Here is a 19,905-nt window from a genome sequence, read left to right as displayed (position 1 = left end):
ATGCCAAATTCGTGTGGCGCTCACGGCCCACAATGCACTGCACCATCACAGTGCATTCCTGGCTCATGATTGGCCAAGCATGCACTGTGACCCCACATGCTTGGCCAATCACAGCGCCGGCAGCGAAGAGAGCAATAATTGGCCACAGGCAAGATGCCCGTGGCCTATTATAGCTCGGGGGGAGGGGGGTGTTTAGTACACGCCCCACACTATATAAGGCCACCAGCGCAGTGGCCTTGTGTAGTGTGTTCCGGCGTGCAGGAAAAGAGCTAGATAGGCAGGGACAGTGTGTTCTTTTCTCAGGCATCTGCAGGATTTAGTGGGAGTTGTGTGCTTCCAGCACAGTATACACCTGTATCTACCCTTTATTGCTGGTGTTCTCTCATACAGGCATCTGCTGTAGTTAGTGGGTGTTGTGTGCCTACAACACAACACAGCACAGTATACACCTGTATCAACCCTTTATTGCTGGTGTTCTCTCATACAGGCATCTGCAGGCCCCTACTTTCAAACATCCAACTTACAAACGTCTCCAACTTGCAAACGGAAGGAGACAACAGGAAGGAAGATGAAAAAAAGACGGCAAAAAAAAATTATACAGGGGTGATAACCCTTCCCATGTTTTCCAAAAAGCTTAAAGATAGATTTTTTTTTGACTGGAGCTACACTTTAAAAATGTACCAGTTCAAAATTACAAACAGATTCAACTTAACACAACAAACCTACACAGTCCCTGTCTTGTTTGCACCGCCTGTATACTGCTGTTCTGAGGGGGCCCCATGCCTTTCCTTTTTTTTTATTTGGGTACGAGGTTCCCCTTAATATCCGTACAAAACCCAAAGGGGCTGGTAACGGGCAGGGGGGGCTACCCATGCCATTTTTCTCAATGATTTTCATCCATATTGCTGGAACCAGACATTACATTAAAACCGCAAGCAGTTTTAAATGACTTTTTCTGTTAAATGTAATTTTGTGCAGGGACTGTTCTAAACACGGGAAACACGTGGCACTTCACAGGCATACTATAGACACCCCCCAGGCACGATATTTAAAGGAATATTTCACTTTTTCGTTCACTTTAATCGTCATTAAAATCAGTGCTCCCGAAAAAACTGCTGTTTTTAAAAACATTTTATGCATAGACCCATGTCCCCTGGGGCAGGAGCCGGGTCCCCAAACCCTTTTTAGGATAAGATCTTGCATATTAGCCATTAAAATTAGCATTTTATTTCGAACGTTCGAGTCCCATAGACTTCAATGGTGTTCTAAAGTTCGCACAAAGTTTCGGTCCGTTCGAAAGTTCTGGTGCGAACCGAACCGGGGGGTGTTCGGCTCATCCCTAGTAGCCATATAGTACTGCATTTTACAGAAAATTACAGAGCTGCATACTGAAAAGGAAAGGGAATTTTTAATAACATTCAATTACAATATGTCTCAATTGTATACGCTATATATTTTTTTATTTGCCTTTTTTTTTCCACTAAAGTGGTCCCATGATCGTGCCCACCACACACCTGCTGAGGGCACTGGCAGCGTGTTTTGTGATTCTAGTGTCCGGAGGAAACTGCTGATAAAAGATTGAGGTAAAGAGCCAATCAGTGGCTCTTTATCCTGTAATCAGCTGTGTCGAATCATAACTGGTCGTGGATGTAAACAGAAGCCAGTTATCAGCACTCCTTTCTTCATGCTGATAGCAGGAGGAGGGGAGGAGAGCGCCGATAACCAACTTCTCTAAAAAAAGGGACATGTACTCTGATGATCAGGGCCTTGATTATCAGTGTCCCAAATATCAGTGCAGTCCCAACAGTGCCTCAGTGTCACCCATCAGAGCTGCCTACCAGTGCCCATCAGTGCTGTCTATGCGAGCCACCCATCAGTGCAGCCTCATCAGCACCCATCATAACTATGAAAGTTTTTTTTTTTTTTTTTTACAAAATGTGTTTATTTAGTAAAAAAAAAAAAAAAAAAACCCAGTGGTAATTAAATACCACCAAAATAAAGCTCTATTTGTGTGAAAAAAAAAAGATAAAAATTTTGTGTGTGTACAGTGTTGCATGACCGTGCAATTGTCATTCAAAGTGTGACAACGCTGAAAGCTGAAAATTAGGCCTGGGCAGGAAGGGAGTAAAAGTGTCCAGTAGGCAAATGGTTCAGTTAATGACTTGCACTAAAGATGAATTTTAGGATAATAAAAAATAAATACCATTGCAGTGCAGGGGAAGAGGGAAGGGGGGGGGGGGGGGGGTCGTCGCTGCAAGGGTGTTTTTTTGCAAGTTGCTCTTTTGGCTTAGGAGTAGAAGAATAGGGTGTAACCCTTTTTCCTGCTCCTCCTGGACTCGGCACTCTTCTCTTCAACGCTCCGAAGCGTGAGACCTTTATGGACAATGCAGGACTACTCATCCATAAAAAAGCTTGCCACCAGTGGAGTAGCAAAGGTAACCAGCCAGCGCAAGCAATAAGGCAAGTATATATTACTCAACCCCTAGGCTTCAGAAGCATTTACTTCTTGTGGTATGGGAGTTCCCTATGTCAGGTAATTATTTGCTGTCCGGAGTAGGGCTTCAGTAGTAAGTAGTGTAGTAGTAAAGTCCAATCACAGTGCTGTATAAAAAAGCAAGCACTACAAGCTCCATACTCTATGTAGCAACTACAGCTGCTTCAAAGTCTTTTGATGCTTTTGTAATAACTACAAATTACATGCAAAACATTTAATAAAATAACCCTTTCAAACATGAACACACATCGACAGTCATTTTCGTTATTCTGATACATATGTATCTACAAATCTTTTCAAGTACTTCCCTTTCAATCTCACTCCAGCATACACATGGACTACCTTCCTTCTGACACAAAGCTCCATTGTGTTCTGTAATGTGTGGTCTTTGCATGGCATTGTTTTTCGGTCCTCGTGCACTACACATTTTCCTGGCTGTAAGTTGGCTACAGGCATTCCATAAAGATGACCTGTCTTGAACTATTAGTAACCCCTCAGTGCCTTCCAACAAAGGGCTCTTCTGCATGGATTTTGGGTTACAAGTTTCATCTTCTGCTTGACCCACATTTCCATCAGATCTATTATATCCGTAAAGAGCAGCCCTCGGCCTAGCCTGACCTTTGTGCCTTCTATTTTTATACTTCGCTCCTATATTCAGTAATGATTTAACGAGCAAAAGAGCTTCGCTAACGCTAAGCAGCTAAGCACGCTTGTAAAATACACAGATGTAGGCTGTCCTGGATCAGTGACCCAGAGCACTGGAGCAAGAGGATCAGACCGATACCCAGGCAGCTAGCATTTTCAGAAGGAAAAGCCAGAAATCAAATCTTATAAGGGCTCCTCCAAATGAACAATGGAAGATGAGAATCTGTCAGTCTTGCCAGCACAAAAAACTATCCCCATGCACATATTGCGCAAACAGCTGTGACCAGCAGCCGCACAGACAGATTTGTACCCTGCACAATTTAATAGGCGGCGGTGGCGTTGTTCACACGTAACCACTTAAGCCAGCATCTTGGATAGGAGGAGGTCAAAACACCTGTCAGTGACCTGAATGGCAGGGGTGCCCGTTGTGGTGTGCAATTAGATTGTGGCATGTACATGGATGGAGTGAAATTGTGATGTTTCATGGATAACAGATCTTTATTTGACCGTAAAGATATGTTTTGTGGTGCACACCTGCCATTTCATCAGTTTAAGGGGATACACAAACGTTTTCCAGTTCATGTCTTGTTCATGTCAAGAGCTCAGGAAACGCCTGGAACCTTCACAGCTTAAAGTCCAACATCAATACTTCACCACAGTAGAAGTGCACATTAACATAGAATGTCCAGCCATTTCTTTTGTACTCCTCAGTATAGGTCCCTCTTGCCCTTGTACACACGGTCGGAGAATCCATCGGAATGTGTCCTATCGGACTGTGTTGTCGTATAATCCGACTGTCTGTGGTATGCCTCGGACTAATTCCATCGGACCAAATTTTCCAACTTACTGGAAATATTTTCCGACAAACTGGTGCGATCGGACATACTCCGATCATGTGTAGAGAATTTTGATCAGACAAAGTGCCACGCATGCTCAGATCAAATTCCTACATCAAAGCTATTGGCCACTAGCCTGAACGTAGTCCCATCGTAACAAAATTACGTCATCACGTTCTGAAAGATCGGATTTTCTGACAACTTTGTCAGACCGTGTGTATGCAACAGTTTCGGACACAATCCGTCACACAAAATCCGACGGATTTGGTTGTTGAAATGTCCAACCGTGTGTACAAGGGCTTAGGTGGGTTTATCTCGAGTCTACACAGGTCTTCGGGTATAGGCTTACATATTGTGGGAAAGCCTATCCTCCATCACCCTCTGCTCTCCCTGCTCTAGAATATACAGGGCTGAATCTCCTCACCACCATACCCATCCAGCAGGGGGACCTCTCTAAACAGGGCAACTCTTTTCAATAGCTTTCTCAGGAGGCATTCTACAACAATTTGGACCTGATGTGGAGACCTTTGGCTTACACAATTTCTGGATTATTAAGCACATGTAGAGGAATATTCCTCCGGTTATGACTAGATACACGCCAGTCGTTTACTATCCATGCCATCCATATCGTTAGCCATATCATTTTGTTGTTTTTTATGAATGATCCACATTTCCACAAAAGAGCTTTATTATGCTAGTCTTCTTGATGGAGCAGGCTGTTGACCGTGAAATGTGTTTCGAAGTTACAGCAAGAAATGTATCCCCTTAGGCCTCATGTACACTGCTGCTGGTAAACGGACATTCAGAGGCAGTTGGCTGCTTTTTTCAACTGCCCCTGAACTCATCCAATGTTATCTTATGTGTTAAGTTCAGACGCCGAATTTAGAGGCATTTCAAGCGCCAATAGTGGGTAAACACGGTAACTCACATTTAGCTGCATTTCATTTACAGGCATTTTTCATTTTTGGCTATTTTGGTTAAAGAAAAAAAAACTATTCTAAAAACACAAACGGACGTTTTAATCGTGGGTTACAATCTGTCAAGTTAAATCGTTCAGGACAGATTGTAAAAACGTCCCGTGTACATCAAGCCTAAAGCTGCTTTTGATGATGGGGAGAACATGACACAGCTGTGTTTGTATGAGACAACCATTATGTAATATTCAAGATTTTTTAACGCAACAGTAACGTTTTAACATTTGTACAAATAAAATGTTATTTTATCTTACTCATTGTGGTACCATTAAAGTCTTGATCTCTCTAGTTTTAGAGGGTTTCCTTTTTCAAATTCCTCCTCCCACATGTTGATTGGATCTTAAATGTATGTTAAAAAATTTTCTGAGATAATGACTGAAAAACAAGACATTAACCAAGATTTTGGTGGCCAAAACATATCGGCCAAAAATTGTGTTTTGGGCATTTTGCAGAGAAAAAAGGTGCCTATAATAGCGCCAAATCCCACACAATTTTGCCAAAAATTTACTGTGCTTATGGTGTGTTTTTCATAGGTCAAGCGACTCAAAAAACAAAACACAAAAATGTAACACAGGTGCAGTATTAATGCATTTTCAATGCATTTCAATAGGGATGGGGTGTTTTTTGTGTGTTTAACTGATCAAAAATGCAGAAAGCAAGATTTTTACCACAACAGAAGCGTAAAGACATACACTGAATTTAAAAGGGATGCATTTTTCTTGAGCTTTCCTTGCACTAAAGGTGCTGATAATGGCCGACAAATTCATATTAATTTAAATTCATGACATTATCTAAAAAAAAAGTTAAATACAATTATATATAAATATTTATATATATATTTTGGCCATGTGCATCCTGAATTTCGTACCAAAATTTTCATTTCGGTGCAGAACGTTCCTGAAGAAAGTGTTGCTCTGAGCACCCCAATGTGAAAACCATGTGAGTAAGAGACTAGGAACTTGGTCACATGACCATTGCAGCAAAGTAGGATCAAAGTCAAAGAGTGCTTATATAGCAAATAGTATGAACTTGTGTTCACTTTTCCATCCCCCGCTTTTGGAGCGGACACAAGGATGGATGTGACTGTTTTTTTTTCATGCCCTAAATTGGTTATTTCCCTATTCTGAAGCACCTGGACTGCCATGTTATCAATAATATGATTAATGAGTGACTCGATAACGTGACTGGTTTATGTGAAGTCAGCATCGAGAACTATGAAAATGATTAGGGTACATCCGCACACCTGTAGCAAAAAAGGCAAGACTCCCAAAACTAGTTCCTCCTCAAAGGGGTTGTAAAGAGAATTTTTTTTTGTTTTTTTTATTTTTTAAACATGTTAAACTTACCTCCACTGTGCAGCTCGTTTTGCACAGAGTGGCCCCGAACCTGCTCTTCTGGGGTCCCTCGGCGGCTGTCTCTGCTTGCCCCCACAAGTACTTTTCAAGTTCATGTGAGCTCCCTCGCATGGTGAGAAGCACTTGCGGGCACGCTCCTGTGATACAGCCGGCGGCTATAGCCGCTCACTATCACTCGGCCCTGCCCCCCGGCGTGCCACATCATTGTATGTGATTGACAGCCAATGGCTGCGCTGCTTTCAATCCATCCACTCCAGCCATTCAACGGCCAGGCTGAGCGGTGAAGGGGATGTCGGAGGCGAGCGCAGGACTTTTGAGGGGTCAGGTAAGTAAAACAGGGGGCTGGGGGGGACCGCACTGTCAGATGTTTTTTCACCTTAATGCATAGAGTGCATTAAGGTGAAAAAATGTTTACCTTTACAACCCCTTTAAATTATGCAGAATGATTACAGACACAATCAAATGTCACAAATGAAAAAAAATCCCTGGTACTTGCCCATTAACCATTTACCACACCTGTATCCACAGCACAACAAAATTCAATGGTGAAGGTATCTTTGTCAGGGTCCGTTCACACAGGGGCAACACGACTTTCAACACGACTTTTGGAGGCAACTTGGACACGACCTGAACACTACCTGGGGCGACTTACAACACGACTTTAAGTCGCCCCAGGCCAGGCGACTTTTTCCGCGGCCAATCAGAGAAAGAGCTCTCAAGAGGGAACTCCACGCCAAATTTATTCAAAAAATTTGGCGTGGGTTCCCCCTCCGAGAGCATATCAGGCCCTTAGGTCTGGTATGGATTTTAAGGGGAACCCCCTATGCCGAAAAAATGGCGTAGGGGCCCCCCCAGATCCATACCAGACCCTTATCCGAGCACACTACCCGGCCAGCCAGGAAAGGGAATGGGGACGAGCGAGCGCCCCCCCCCCCTCCTGAGCCATACCAGGCCCCCCACCCCAAAGCACCTTGTCCCCATGTTGATGAGGACAAGGGCCTCTTTCCGACAACCCTGGCCGTTGGTTGTCAGGGTCTGCGGGCAGGGAGCTTATCGGAATACGGGAGTCCCCCTCTTCGGTTCTTCTTGCCGTGCCACCGTGCCTTCTTCTAGCTCTTTTACAAGCATCCTCTGGGACTGTGACATCATAATGGGCGGAGACATCATTCGGCGATGTCCCTATATAAGTCGCCGCACACCACGTGTTCTGTCATAGTGAGCGGAGAGAGCAACGAGGCAACATCTCCAGAAGAGAAGAACAGAAGACGGCAGCGGCAGCAGCGACAGAAGACCGGGCCACCGCTTGTAAAAGAGCTATAAGAAGGCACGGTGGCCCGGCAAGAACCGAAGAGGGGGACAAGACCCCCGAAGTCGGAAGAAGAGGGCGGCGAAAGAAGAATGCCGGGCTCCTCCGCTAGTAAAAGAGCTAGCAGAAGATAGCGGAGGAGTCCGGCGAGAAGACCCCCCCAAGACGGAAGACCCCCGGAGCTGTGCAATAAACTATTTTAACCCTGTGTTGTGTTTTTTTTTCACAGGTGAATGGGTAGGGGTACATTGTACCCCATACTCATTCACATAGGGTATGGGGGCTCCCGGATTCCCATAAGCCCCCCGCCCGCAGACCCAGACAACCAACGGCCAGGGTTGTCGGGAAGAGGCCCTTGTCCTCATGAACATGGGGACAAGGTGCTTTGGGGGGGGGTCGCGCGCCCCCCCCTTCCTCAAGGCACCCTCCCCATGTTGAGGGCGCGCGGCCTGGTACGGCTCAGGAGGGGGGGGGGCGCTCGTTTGTCCCCACCCCCTTTCCTGGCCGGCCGGGTAGCGTGCTCGGATAAGGGTCTGGTATGGATCTGGGGGGGGACCCCCACGCCGTTTTTTCGGCGTAGGGGGGTTCCCCTTAAAATCCATACCAGACCTAAGGGCCTGGTATGCTCTCGGAGGGGGAACCCACGCCAAATTTTTTTTCATAAATTTGGCGTGGAGTTTCCTCTTGAGAGCTAATAATTCTGAGAGAGTTGCCTCCGTATAGACGGAGATCCGACTTGGAGGCGACCTCCATTGAAATCAATGGGTACCAGTCGCCTAGAAGTCGGATTGAAGTAGTACAGGAACCTTTTCTTAAGTCGGAGCGACTTCAGTAATGTGCATTAAGATGGCTCTCATTCACTTACATTGATTTTTACATGTTGTCCAACCTGAGGCGACTAGGGGCGACCTGTCCGATCTGAGTTGCCCCAGTGTGAACGGACCCTTATATTGTGTGTTTAGTAAATCAACCCCAATATGTAGTAAAGGCAAATCCACGTTGCACTACAAGTGCACTTGGAAGTTCAGTTGCTGTAGATCTGAGGGGAAGGTCTGAAATGAGGGGAAGCTCTGCTGATTTTTTCATCCAATCATGTACAGGCTAAAAAAAAGTTTTATTTTCCGTGCATGTCCCCCTCAGATCTACGGCGACTGGACTTCCAAGTGCACTTGTAGTGCAAAGTGGATTTGCCTTTAGTAAATAACCCTCTATGTATGACAAAGTTAGTCAGGCTAAAGGCCCGTACACACTGTCAGAAAAACCGATGATAAAAACTTAATCCGATGAATGATCTGACGATTTTCTGATCATTAGTATGCTGCTTTTGACAGCAGATTACGAATTTTCGGCAAACTGGATTTGCAGGACTGAAAATTTTTGTCTGATGTGACCACAATGTCCGATTTTTCTTTTGATTAGTAGGTTTTCTGACAAAAAAATAAAAAATCTAAAGAGCAAGACTAGGCATGCTCAGAAATGAAAGAACACATACAAAACAATTCAATGCATTACATTACTTCTGACTTTGAAGTCTATCATTAGAAAATTTTCTGATGGTGAGTACCTGCTTCACTTTCGATTGGAGACTAGCATCAAACAAAAAACGGATGAAAATTCGTCCAATAATCTGACCGTGTGTACAAGGCTTATGGCAACATGGCAATTTGCATTTGCGCAGAAATCGCCTACTAAATCAAATTGTTTTTACAGATCTAAATGCAGCACTAAGTTTACTTATCTTCAGGCAGTTGCGTTTATGGAACCATAGAAAGCTGGGTTCAAATTCGGTAAGAAAAAAAAAATTGATACAATTCTTCTATTTATTTTTTTTTTTACAGATCTAAACGCAGCACAAAGTTTACTTATCTTCAGGCAGTTGTGTTCATAGGATGATGGGACCATATAAAGCTGGGTTCAAATTCTCAATGGATTAAAGTGATGCTTTTCTGTGCCTGTGTGCATGAGCCATTATCGAGCATAAATTGCATGGGAAAAGGAATGCATCTCTAGGCGATTTTTCAGTCCCCGAGATCAAAAATCCTCCATGTGGCCCTAGGCGTAATCCATTTTTGATGTACATGTCATGCAAAGCTCAGACTATGTACACATTTGCTGACCTGAGTAAATACTCTTCTGTCTGAGCAATTGCACTGTCCAATCTTCCTTAAGGCCCCATTCACACCTGAGCATAACGTTTTCAGGCAGAAAATCGCACGATTTTACGCCGTTTTTTACCGCGTTTTTGTGCAGGGCAAAAGGTAACCAATTTAAAAAGAAGAAAAACGCCCAAATCTGCCCGGTTCGAGCGAAGGGTCCAGAACTTGTTTGAGCTTCAGGCGTATGGCTTCAGGCGACTTGGAGTAGAGATGTGAACCATCTCCATTGAGAATAAGATTTTTTTTCCCCTCCAGCGTTTTGTAGCTTCAGGCTTCAAGCTACAAAACGCTCAGGTGTGAATGGGGCCTAAGTCTTTAAAACCCTTTACAAGCTAACGATCACGCTAATATACCATGTAGAGAATAATTTTTTAGTGGGGTTCTGAAAATGATTTCAAGGATTCTTCCATGGTAAAAGGTTGGAAAGGTCCACAGCACTGTCCAGTTGTCCCAGCCCACAAAATGGTGGATGAAAAACGCGGGAATACTTGAACATACTTGCTGAATACACAGCATAAGCAACCCCCGTGACAGAAATTTGTAGGAGATGGTGATATACAGCATAATCTGTCACCAACCCGAGCTAGAAAATTAATTTGATCCTCCCATCAAATATTAAACAGATTTTCCAAGGACAGGGACCACAGGGAATACCAGAGCAGATCCCAGAACAGGCCAGCTGACATTCTCAAACAATTAAACTGGCCGTAAGAAAACTGCTGATTTAAAGCCGTTTAATGCAGCGTGAGTCAGAACGCAGGGTGTTTCCACTCCCATGGTATGGAGAACGGGCCAGAATGATGTGTAATCCCCATTCTCGCACCAGACCACTACCCAATGCTCATCGGAGGGCCTGTTTCTAAATAATAAGTCTCGGTCATGAAAGCTAGGGAACAAAACAGCAAGTTTCCTTTAGGACCAGTTTTCAGGCCAAGGTGAAATATCAGTGTTCTGTTTGTTTTCAAAGGCACCATCCATGTGTTGTGGTGTATTGCACAGAAAAAAGGGTTCCTGTCAGATTTTTCCTGCATCTTGGTGGTCCACACAATATAAAATTGTGAAATAACACACAATCACCCGTACAGTAGGAGTGAAGGGGGTCTCGGGATTATTCTTTATTTGTTTACTGCCATTCTGTAATACTCCTGAATGTTATGGTATTTACAGTGCCTTGAAAACAATGCCCCTTGAAATTTTCCATATTTAGTTGTTAAAGAGGGGGTCCACTCAAAAAGAAAATATAAAAAGCCCACAGCTACAAATACTGCAGCTGCTGACTTTTAATAAATGGAGACTTATCTGTCCAGGGTGTGCCCGCGATGTCGGCAGCCGTAGCCGAACAAATTCTCATCTCTCGGCTGCCCCCACCGTCATCCTCGGTGATGGAATGAGGAAGTGAAGCGTTGCGGCCTAACTTCCCGGTTCCCTACTGCGCATGCGCCAGTCGCGCTCTGCATCCTCACTGGTCCCCGGCGTGTCCTGGGACCTGTGCGTTTCCCAGAACGCAGAGGGGTGTGACGCGAAGGGGAGTGACTCCCGTGGGAGTCTATTCCCGAAAATGGGTGCAGATACCTGTAGAGACTTTTTGTGTGAACCTCCACTTTAAAAACAAAAACATAAATGTATTTATGTTTTGCTGACCAGACCACCTTCTTCCACATGTCTGCTGTGTCCCCCCATAGCTTCTCGCAAAAAGCAAACTTATGGCTTTCTTTCAACAATGGCATTCTTCTTGCTACTCCTCCATAAAGGCCAGATTTGTGGAGAGCATGACTAAAAGTTGTCCTGTGGACAGATTCTCCCACCTGAGCTGTAGATTTCTGCAACTCCTCCAGAGTTACCATGGGCCTCTGGGCTACTTCTCTGATTAATGTACTCCTTGCTCGGCCTGTCAGTTAAGGTAGATGGCCATGTCTACGTAGGTTTGCATTTGTGCTTTACTCTTTGTATTTTCAGATGATGGATTGAACAGTACTCCGTGAGATGTTCAAAGCTTGGCATGTTTTTTTTAACCCAACCCCGTTTTAAACTGCTCTAACTTTATCCCTGCCCTGTCTGGTGGGTCCCTTGGCCTTCATGATGCCGTTTGTTCACAAAGGTTCTCCAACAAACATCTGAGGGCTTCACAGAACAGCTGTATTTATACTGGGATTAAATTACACACAGGTAGACTCCATTTACTAATTAGGTGATTTCTGAAGGCAATTGCATCCACTAGATTTTAATTAGGGTTATCGGAGTAAAGGGGGCTGAATATAAATGCATGTCACACTTTTCAGATATTTAGTTGTAAAAATTGTTTATAATTTTCCTTCCACTTCACAATTACGTGTCACTTTGTGTTGGTCTATCACAAAATCCCAATAAAATACATGTTTTTGGTTGTAACATGACAAAATGTGGAAAATTTCAAGGGGTATGAATACTTTTTTAATTGCACTTTAGTGGTGAAGTGTACACAGGTGGCTACCACAGATACAAGCTGCCTCTGCAATGGACGCTAGTTTCCTCATCATGGGGCCTCATAGGTGAAAGTGTTGTCTTGTAACAACCAAAGATGTTTGTAGCACTAACCCCTGAAGGAGCGGCTGATTTAATTGGGCTTACCGTTACCTTCTTCACCTCGTGCGTTTCTAGGGGTTTCCCGAGGTAGATGGCCCAAGAACTGCAAAGACTGATGCCAGATCCACTTAAAGGGATTTTTATTTGCAAAAAAGTAGTTAACAAAAACAAGTCTTTCAACATAGGGTTAGAGGGTTTAGGTAGGAAAAGTCCCGGTACTCTTAGTGCTAAGTCAATATAGAAAAACACATCTCTCATATCAGGAAATCCAGAGAATTGCCACTCACAGATGGATCCTCACCCTTATTGGATAGTCCTTCTCTCGCCAGGTCTAGCAGCCAACAAGGTGTTTAAATCAGATACAAGTCTCTGCCACAGACTTGGTGTAACACTTTAGTAAAACTGAACGGTTGCAGACAGCTTGTAGAATCCTCGTATGGTACCAGTGTCTTGCAGCTGGTCCAGCGATACCACACAAGATTGGATTCACTTGGGGTCTTTCAACTTGTCCAGGCTCTTATTGAGAAGCCAACCTTTGCGTGGCCTTCTCCCGAAGAGTCCTTCCCCGGATACCTTCACAGTTGCTGGGCCTCTCCACTAACCGTCACCCGATCCCCTCCGAATCCTTCCTTCAGTTTCCTTACCTCGGGCTAGCCAGCCCCAAGGTTTGAAGTCAGGTGGATCTGCACCCCAGGCCATGGCAGTCCTGGGGGCTGGTCAGGAGGACCAGGACCAAACAGCCAGAAAACACCTCTGGACCAGAACCCCCGAAAACACGTGACATCCGCACCTTAAGTACCCCCTCCCAGAAGGCACAGTAAGAGTGACACTCCCACTGGGCTGGGTCCAAGAGAGAATAACCTTAATGCACCCTACTAGACTGCGTTCCAGACCCTGCCATGATGACAGCGCCACCTATGGTCAGGCAGAACACCAGGCAGTCCAGCTAGACTGGTGCTGAGGTCTAAATTTAGAATAACCGAACCCAAAACCAAACTGCGGTTCAAGGGTAAGGTTAAATGACAAAATACATAGCGCGTGCTCTTCAGAAGCCGGCACTACATGTTTTTTTCATTCTCCAGTGCTGCTAGAATAAAAAGGAACTGTGACTGGCTGTTATGCACAATAAAGCTGGCCAAATACAACAAAAACAAAAGAAGCCAATTTCTCCATTCACACATTCGATGTGGATCGGGAATCTTTCCTGTTGAGCCTTTGTTTTCCGACAGCAGGAAGTCTACCCTGCCGTCAGAATACAATGATCAGTGTTGCCAGCTATAGCTGGCAGCAAAGATCATTTGGGAAAAAAACAACAGGCTGCCGATACATGGATCGAAATTTGGCCAGTCTAGCAGGGACCAGCCAAATTTCGATTCATGTATGGCTTTCTTATAAAAAGTTCTACCTCCACTGATTTCAATCAGTAGGGTACCACAAACCATTTTAAATTAGGGGTTTGGTGTGTCCAGCAGTCAAAAGGGGCAGCTGATAAACTGATAAGCAAATGATGTCCAAATTAATGTATTCCTAACCCACCCCCCCTACCCAATTTATTTTTAAAAAGATGGGAAACACTGTAACTTTGTAACAAGTCATAAGTTGAGAGGCTGCAGAAGAGGCTGATCTATGTCAAGGATTTGTGAACACAGGCAACAATATTTATATTAGGCTGTGCAGTTTGTCATGCGACTTTGGTTATGAAAGGCGAATGACAATTCGCACCCCATTCTTTTCAATGCCACCCGTTCAAATCTGACTTATAGCTGCAGCGACTTTGAAAAGGTGCCTGCACTACTTGGGTGGGAATTTTGATGCGCCTTAGATCCATTAAGTGTAAAAAGTCAAATTTGCTCTCCAAAGTCACACTGGAAATTATGCAACTTTGGAGAAACACTAGTGTGAATGGAGCCTTACTGTGTCATCTCTTAGTCAATATATCATCCCAGAAAATCTTTGTGATAGGGAGAACCATTGACAACACCATTTCTGTGCCAAGGAGAAAATCAGCAGCTTACCAGTCCATAGATGTGGTGGCTGCATTTGTTTTCATTCTGGGAGCAGCAGTTGTGTCTGTGCAGCCACTGTGTCCCAATTGACATGAATGGGACTGCCTGCACAAGGATGCGTGGAACATCTGTGCATCCCTGTGGGCAAACGCGGCCCTTGCATGGATGTACGCTATAATACACTCATGTGAGCAAGGCCTTGCATTTTCCTGCTGTCTCTGTGACTAGCTTAATGGACTCTTGAATTCTACATGCATTTGTCCCGTTTACAACCATTTGAACTCCCATTTCAAGTGGTTTGAAAGGGTTTCCAGAAGCACTTCAAATAGAACATAAATGCGTTGTAAACCCTTACATATACCCAGTGAAGTGACTGGCCTCAGGTGATACACAGAGATGAAACAAAGCTTCCTATTTAAGTTGTACCTGTTTAACTACAGCTGCGTAGTTTCCCCTATATCCATTCAAGGTGCAGAATTTACAAAGGACCTCTCAGCTCTGAAAAGCAGGGGGAGGGGAGCTGAAGTTAGACTCAATGAGGAAAGCTTTGAGAGCTGATTGAAGGGAAGGGGATGGAAGGGGAGGAAAGGGAAAGGAAGAGGAGGGGAGGGAAGGGAAGGGTAGGGAAGGGTAGGGAAGGGAAGGGTAGGGAAGGGTAGGGAAGGGTAGGGAAGGGAAGGGTAGGGAAGGGTAGGGAAGGGGAGGGAAGGGGAGGGAAGGGGAGGGAAGGGAAGGGGAGGGGAGGGAAGGGGAGGGAAGGGGAGGGAAGGGGAGGGAAGGGGAGGGGAGGGAAGGGGAGGGGACAACCCCCCTTTTGCACAGTACACAGGAACAGAGCTGAAGCTGTCAATCACAGACTGTGCCATCCCCATCAAAATGTTTCTCTTGGTATCAGGAAAAGTTATCAAAAGCGATTCATGCCGATAGCAGAGGAATGAAGCAGCAGACAGAAACGACACTTGGTGCTCTGGATTGAGTCAAGTAGACACTATAGTCCAGAGATATGCAATTAGTGGACCTCCAGCTTTTGAAAAAGTCCCATCATGCCTCTGAATGTCATGCTTGTGGCTGTCAGAGTCTTGCAACGCCTCATGGGATTTGTAGTTCTGCAACAGCTGGAGGTCCACTAATTGCACATCCCTGCTATAGATATTAGATATTTTTGAGGTTTACAACCACTAAGTTAAAAAAAAAAAATCCCATTTTAGATAAAGTAAAGTACATGAGGGTTATAACTCCTGTGAGGTTTTTAGATGCCATCTGTGTCCTACTGGGGGGATTTTCCTGAGGGGATGTCCCATAACCAAAACAGAAAGAAGAGGAAATCCCTCCCAAGTGAGGGGATCCTTAATTGTCACCAGGATCACCAGAACTAGTGTACCCATTGGAATATTTGACCTCTATTTACTGTTCTAGGGACAACCCAAAATGTGGGCTTTTCTCCTTACTTTTGGTGAGAACATCAATAGTGACAAATAATGTTCTAAAATCTCCTCCAGTCTAGAAAAAAAAAAAAAAACCACCCAATACTTCATTTCCAATTTATCTTATTGTGCCTTTTCGCATCCGAGAGATGCGCCGACGCTCAGAAAAACCACAGAAGAATCTTTGGGAAAGGGTCATGCATTTTTGGCTCCAAAAGACTTCAATGGACGAGCATGAAAATGTGAGAAAAACACGCTTAATGCATCATTTCACACCTGACAACCATCTCTTCTTCCAGGAAACTAGCTTTCCGATGGCCAACACACTCCAGCCACTGAGCGATTTAAGAAATAAAAATAAAAATCATATGAAAAAAGGTAACCAAAGATGCCAACATTCACATGGTATTGTAACCTCAGGAAGCTTACCAGTGTCAGGTGGCAATATTCCATGGGACAACCAAACAGGAGGTCATCTGTATGCAAGATCATCTCCCACTACAATCCCATCAAAGTCTTCAGTTAGGAAAAATGCCCGCGGCCTAACCTTGTAACCTTCTCCTCGTCATTCAAAGCTCTTTTCATATCAGCCAACAAGTCATTTAGCAGCCCTTTAACTTCTCTAGGAGGACGCCTGCTGCAGTATCGAATCCTAAAAAAATATCACATGATGTCTGTTGTGCAACCAAAAAAAAAAAAAAAAAAAAAAAAGTACACAAACTTTCAACTAGTCTGAGCAGACGGTACAGAAATAGACTCTCAGGTCTTTTTACGTCTGAGCAAGTCTGAGTAACAAATACACAACTGCATGGGATTACAGAAAGAAAATAAAAATTACACAATAATATATTTAATACAAAAGAAAAAAAAAAAAAAAAACTTATGTTTTACCTTGCATTATTTCTATGCTTTGTGTCTATTGTGTAAATTATGATGAGGCTTAGTGAACGGAATGTTTCTAAGGGGCAAACACTCAAAACCTGAGACCCTGGAAACATGGGACAGTTTGGCAAGTACGGAAAACACCCCCCTGCATAAGGTCCAAACTACATACCCATTACAGGAAGATTCCGATTAGCCAGTTATTGTAGAACTCCAAATTCCCCAGAACTCCTTCACTGTCAGAACCATTTTTTGCACACATTAAATGCACATTTTAGGCCTGAAGATTGATTAAAACCCCCAAAACAAAACCATATTTATTGATGTATAACACGCACAGGCGTATAACACACACACACCATAATTTTAGGAGGGAAGTTTAAAGGAAAAAAAAAAAAAAAAAATTTTAATTTTAACCACTTCTAGACCGCCACACGGTGATGTACGTCCCTACTTTGAGGACCGATATTCTTGTTATGGCAGCAGCTAGCTGCCATAACCCTGGCATCCCAGTGTTCGGCCGGCGGTTCGGTACAATTTAAAAGTGGTCTCTGCGGTGTATTCGCCACGAGATCACTTTGAATCTGAGGCAGAAGAGGGGCCCGCCACGGTCCGGTGCCCTCCGCCGATTACCAGAGCCGGCGGCAGCGGCTCCTTCCTGTGGCTGTGCATCAAGACGAGTGAGGGGAAGATGGCCCCCATGCGTCTCCATGTCAAAACGTCACTTCCGCCCATAGCTCTTTTTTATTGCATTTTAGTGTAAATATGAGATCTGAGGACTTTTTGACCCCAGATCTCATATTTAAGAGGTCCTGTCATGCTTTATTTCTATTACAAGGGATGTTTACATTCCTCATAAGAGGAATACAAGTGACACAATTTTATTTTTATTTTTTTAAACCGTGTAAAAATAAAAAAAGGTAAAATAAATAAGAGGACCCAAGGGGCGCAATCTACCCATCTCCTGCTTGTGATCGACCAGTTGCCAACCCCTGCAATAGACTAACCACCTAACTTCCAACTAACTCCCACTGTTGGTGTTGCTGAGTGAATAGGAAGTACCTTGCCTCCCAGTGGCATTCAGTTGCTGCAGGGAGGAAATTACAGCCGATCAGCTCCACTAAATGCCCTCCTCTCCAGTTTCCTCTCGCCCCATGTGGTCCCTTGGCATCCCCCAGCACTTCCTGCCCCCCCTCCTCTCCCACCAGCTGCAGCAGAGGATGTTTCAGGATGAAGAGTGGGCAGAAGGGGCCTGTAAATGTGTAATTTACCAGCCCCTTGCTTTTCTGAATGAACAAAGTGAGTGATTGGTACTGATAACTCACTGTGTTCATTAATAACTGAAGCATAGTAAACTTTGCTATGCTTCAGTTTGTGAACGAACAGGAAGCCTCAGGGCACTTCCTATTCATTCACTGTCCAGTGCAGTGGAGGCCTGATATTTCACCAAGGCCCCCAAACAGGGCTCCTAAAAACTGTAAAAATATACAAAATAAAATTGAAAGAAATAAAAATAAAATTAAATAATAATAATAATAATAATAATAATAATAATAATAATAAAAAGCTACTGGCACCAACCACTATCCTACTGACACTGTCCACTTTTAAATTAGACAAAGCTAATATTTTTAAAGTGACATTTGTTTTATTTTTTTTTCAAGTTTTCCTTCTAAACCTTGCTAGTAGAAGTGATTAAAATGTCTTTTTCCTGTAAAAATAACACACAATTAGTTATTCTTCCCTGCTCTGTTGCAGTGGATTTGCACAGAGTAGCTCAGCTCCTCCTCTTCTTGGGTCCCTCTTCTATGCTCCTGGTCTCTCCCTCCTGTTGAGTGCCCCCACAGCAAGCAGCTTGCTATGGGGGCACCCGAGCCGAGTCACAGCTCCCCGTGTCCATTTAGACACAGAGACGACCCGACTCTGCCTCCTCTCATTTGATTGGCTAGCTGACTTTGATTGACGGCAGCCAATGTTTCTCAGCCAATCAGGAGGGAGAATCTTGGACGGCTGAAACACTCGTGTACACTCCTGGACAGAGAGGGACCACTTTAATTTCTGGCATGATGGAAATCAGAGGATGTGCAGCATCATAGAGAGACATCTAACACTTCCGAAAGTGTCAATTGCCAAAGAGATTGGTAGAGGCTGCAGTGCTGGAATAGAGGGGGAGGGGGGGGGGTAGAGGCTATACGGGCTGTTGGGCGGTGAGTAACTGTTTTGTAACTTGCAGTATGGCACTGAAGTTTTTTTTGTTTTGTTTTTATAAATGCTTTAAGGCTTTCTTATGATTGCTTCACTTAGAGTTATGATCTGCTGAGTAGTTGGGGGGGGGGGGGGGGGCAACACAAATTATAAAAAAAAAAAAAAAATGTATGCGGGTGACTAGCCTCCTGTAATCGCATTGTAAAATTGAATATCGTGGGCCCACATTTATTTTTTACTTGTTCATCGGAAAATCAGATAAGTCTACAGGTAAACTGGCAAACGATTGTAAACTTATTTCATATTTATATTTATTTTCTTAAATAAATATGTCATATTTAACTGCTATGTTTAAGGATTTTGAGCCCTGGTCCTCCTCTTCTGGGGTCCCCCCTTGGTGCTCCTGGCTCCTCCCCTCTGCTGAATGCTCCCATAGCTTGCTATGGGGGCACGCATGAAAGCTCCATCCTGTCCTTGGCGCATGCTTCCCCCCCCACTTTCTTCTCAGATCTGGAAGAAACACAAAATGTACACCAAGATTCAAAGAAGACACATGGATCTTGTATTTAGACAATACATGATTATCTTGCAGTTTAGCGTTAAGGATTTTAAGTTAATTCTTTATATTACTGGTAAAGTATTTATGGAGACCGCTGTCACATTGGGCAGTGTAATGGGAACCATTTACCTTTGTTCTCCCCAAAAGAGCCAAAATATGCTTATGGAGTTCAGCTGTATAAAAAATAATTTTATAGGGCCAATGGGCCTCACCTATCTAGAAATACAATGTGACAAATAAGAAATTTTCCTTTTGTGCTGAAAGTGTGGGCAAGAACCGACAACAAGCTGACTGGTGGCTGTGGGCAATACTGGCAGGTTCTTTCAGATGATTTCAACCTCAACCAATCGCAGGGGCCCCACTGCTCTTCGAAAGTGTCAAAAAAGAAAAACAAAGCGTTTTATTGTTATCCTCGCCGATCTGTCGCATACAGGGAAAAAAAAAAAAATGCCAAGCATGCATTAATTACCAGCAAAAGAAAGACACAATCTCCCTCAGTCT

General features: G+C 44.0%; 1 protein-coding gene across 3 annotated transcripts in view; it reads right to left on the bottom strand.

Annotated features, from left to right (window-relative positions):
- FGD4 (FYVE, RhoGEF and PH domain containing 4) overlaps positions 1-19,905 on the bottom strand; it is a 279,090-nt gene that overhangs the window by 144,827 nt on the left and 114,358 nt on the right. Inside the window, exon 2 of one of the 3 annotated variants that reach the window (XM_077469318.1) lies at positions 16,188-16,410. The exons of the other annotated variants lie outside the window; for them this stretch is intronic. The gene's annotated coding sequence lies outside the window, so the exon portion shown is untranslated. The remainder of the gene's footprint in view (positions 1-16,187; positions 16,411-19,905) is intronic. 3 annotated transcript variants of the gene reach the window in all.

The sequence above is a fragment of the Lithobates pipiens genome, unplaced genomic scaffold (genome assembly GCF_037356315.1).
Source record: "Lithobates pipiens isolate NorthernLeopardFrog02 unplaced genomic scaffold, aLitPip1_a1.2 Scaffold_8, whole genome shotgun sequence".
In the NCBI taxonomy this organism is placed as follows: Eukaryota; Metazoa; Chordata; class Amphibia; order Anura; family Ranidae; genus Lithobates; species Lithobates pipiens.
Note: the sequence above shows the minus strand (reverse complement) of the source record. Positions and strands in the feature narration are given on the sequence as shown.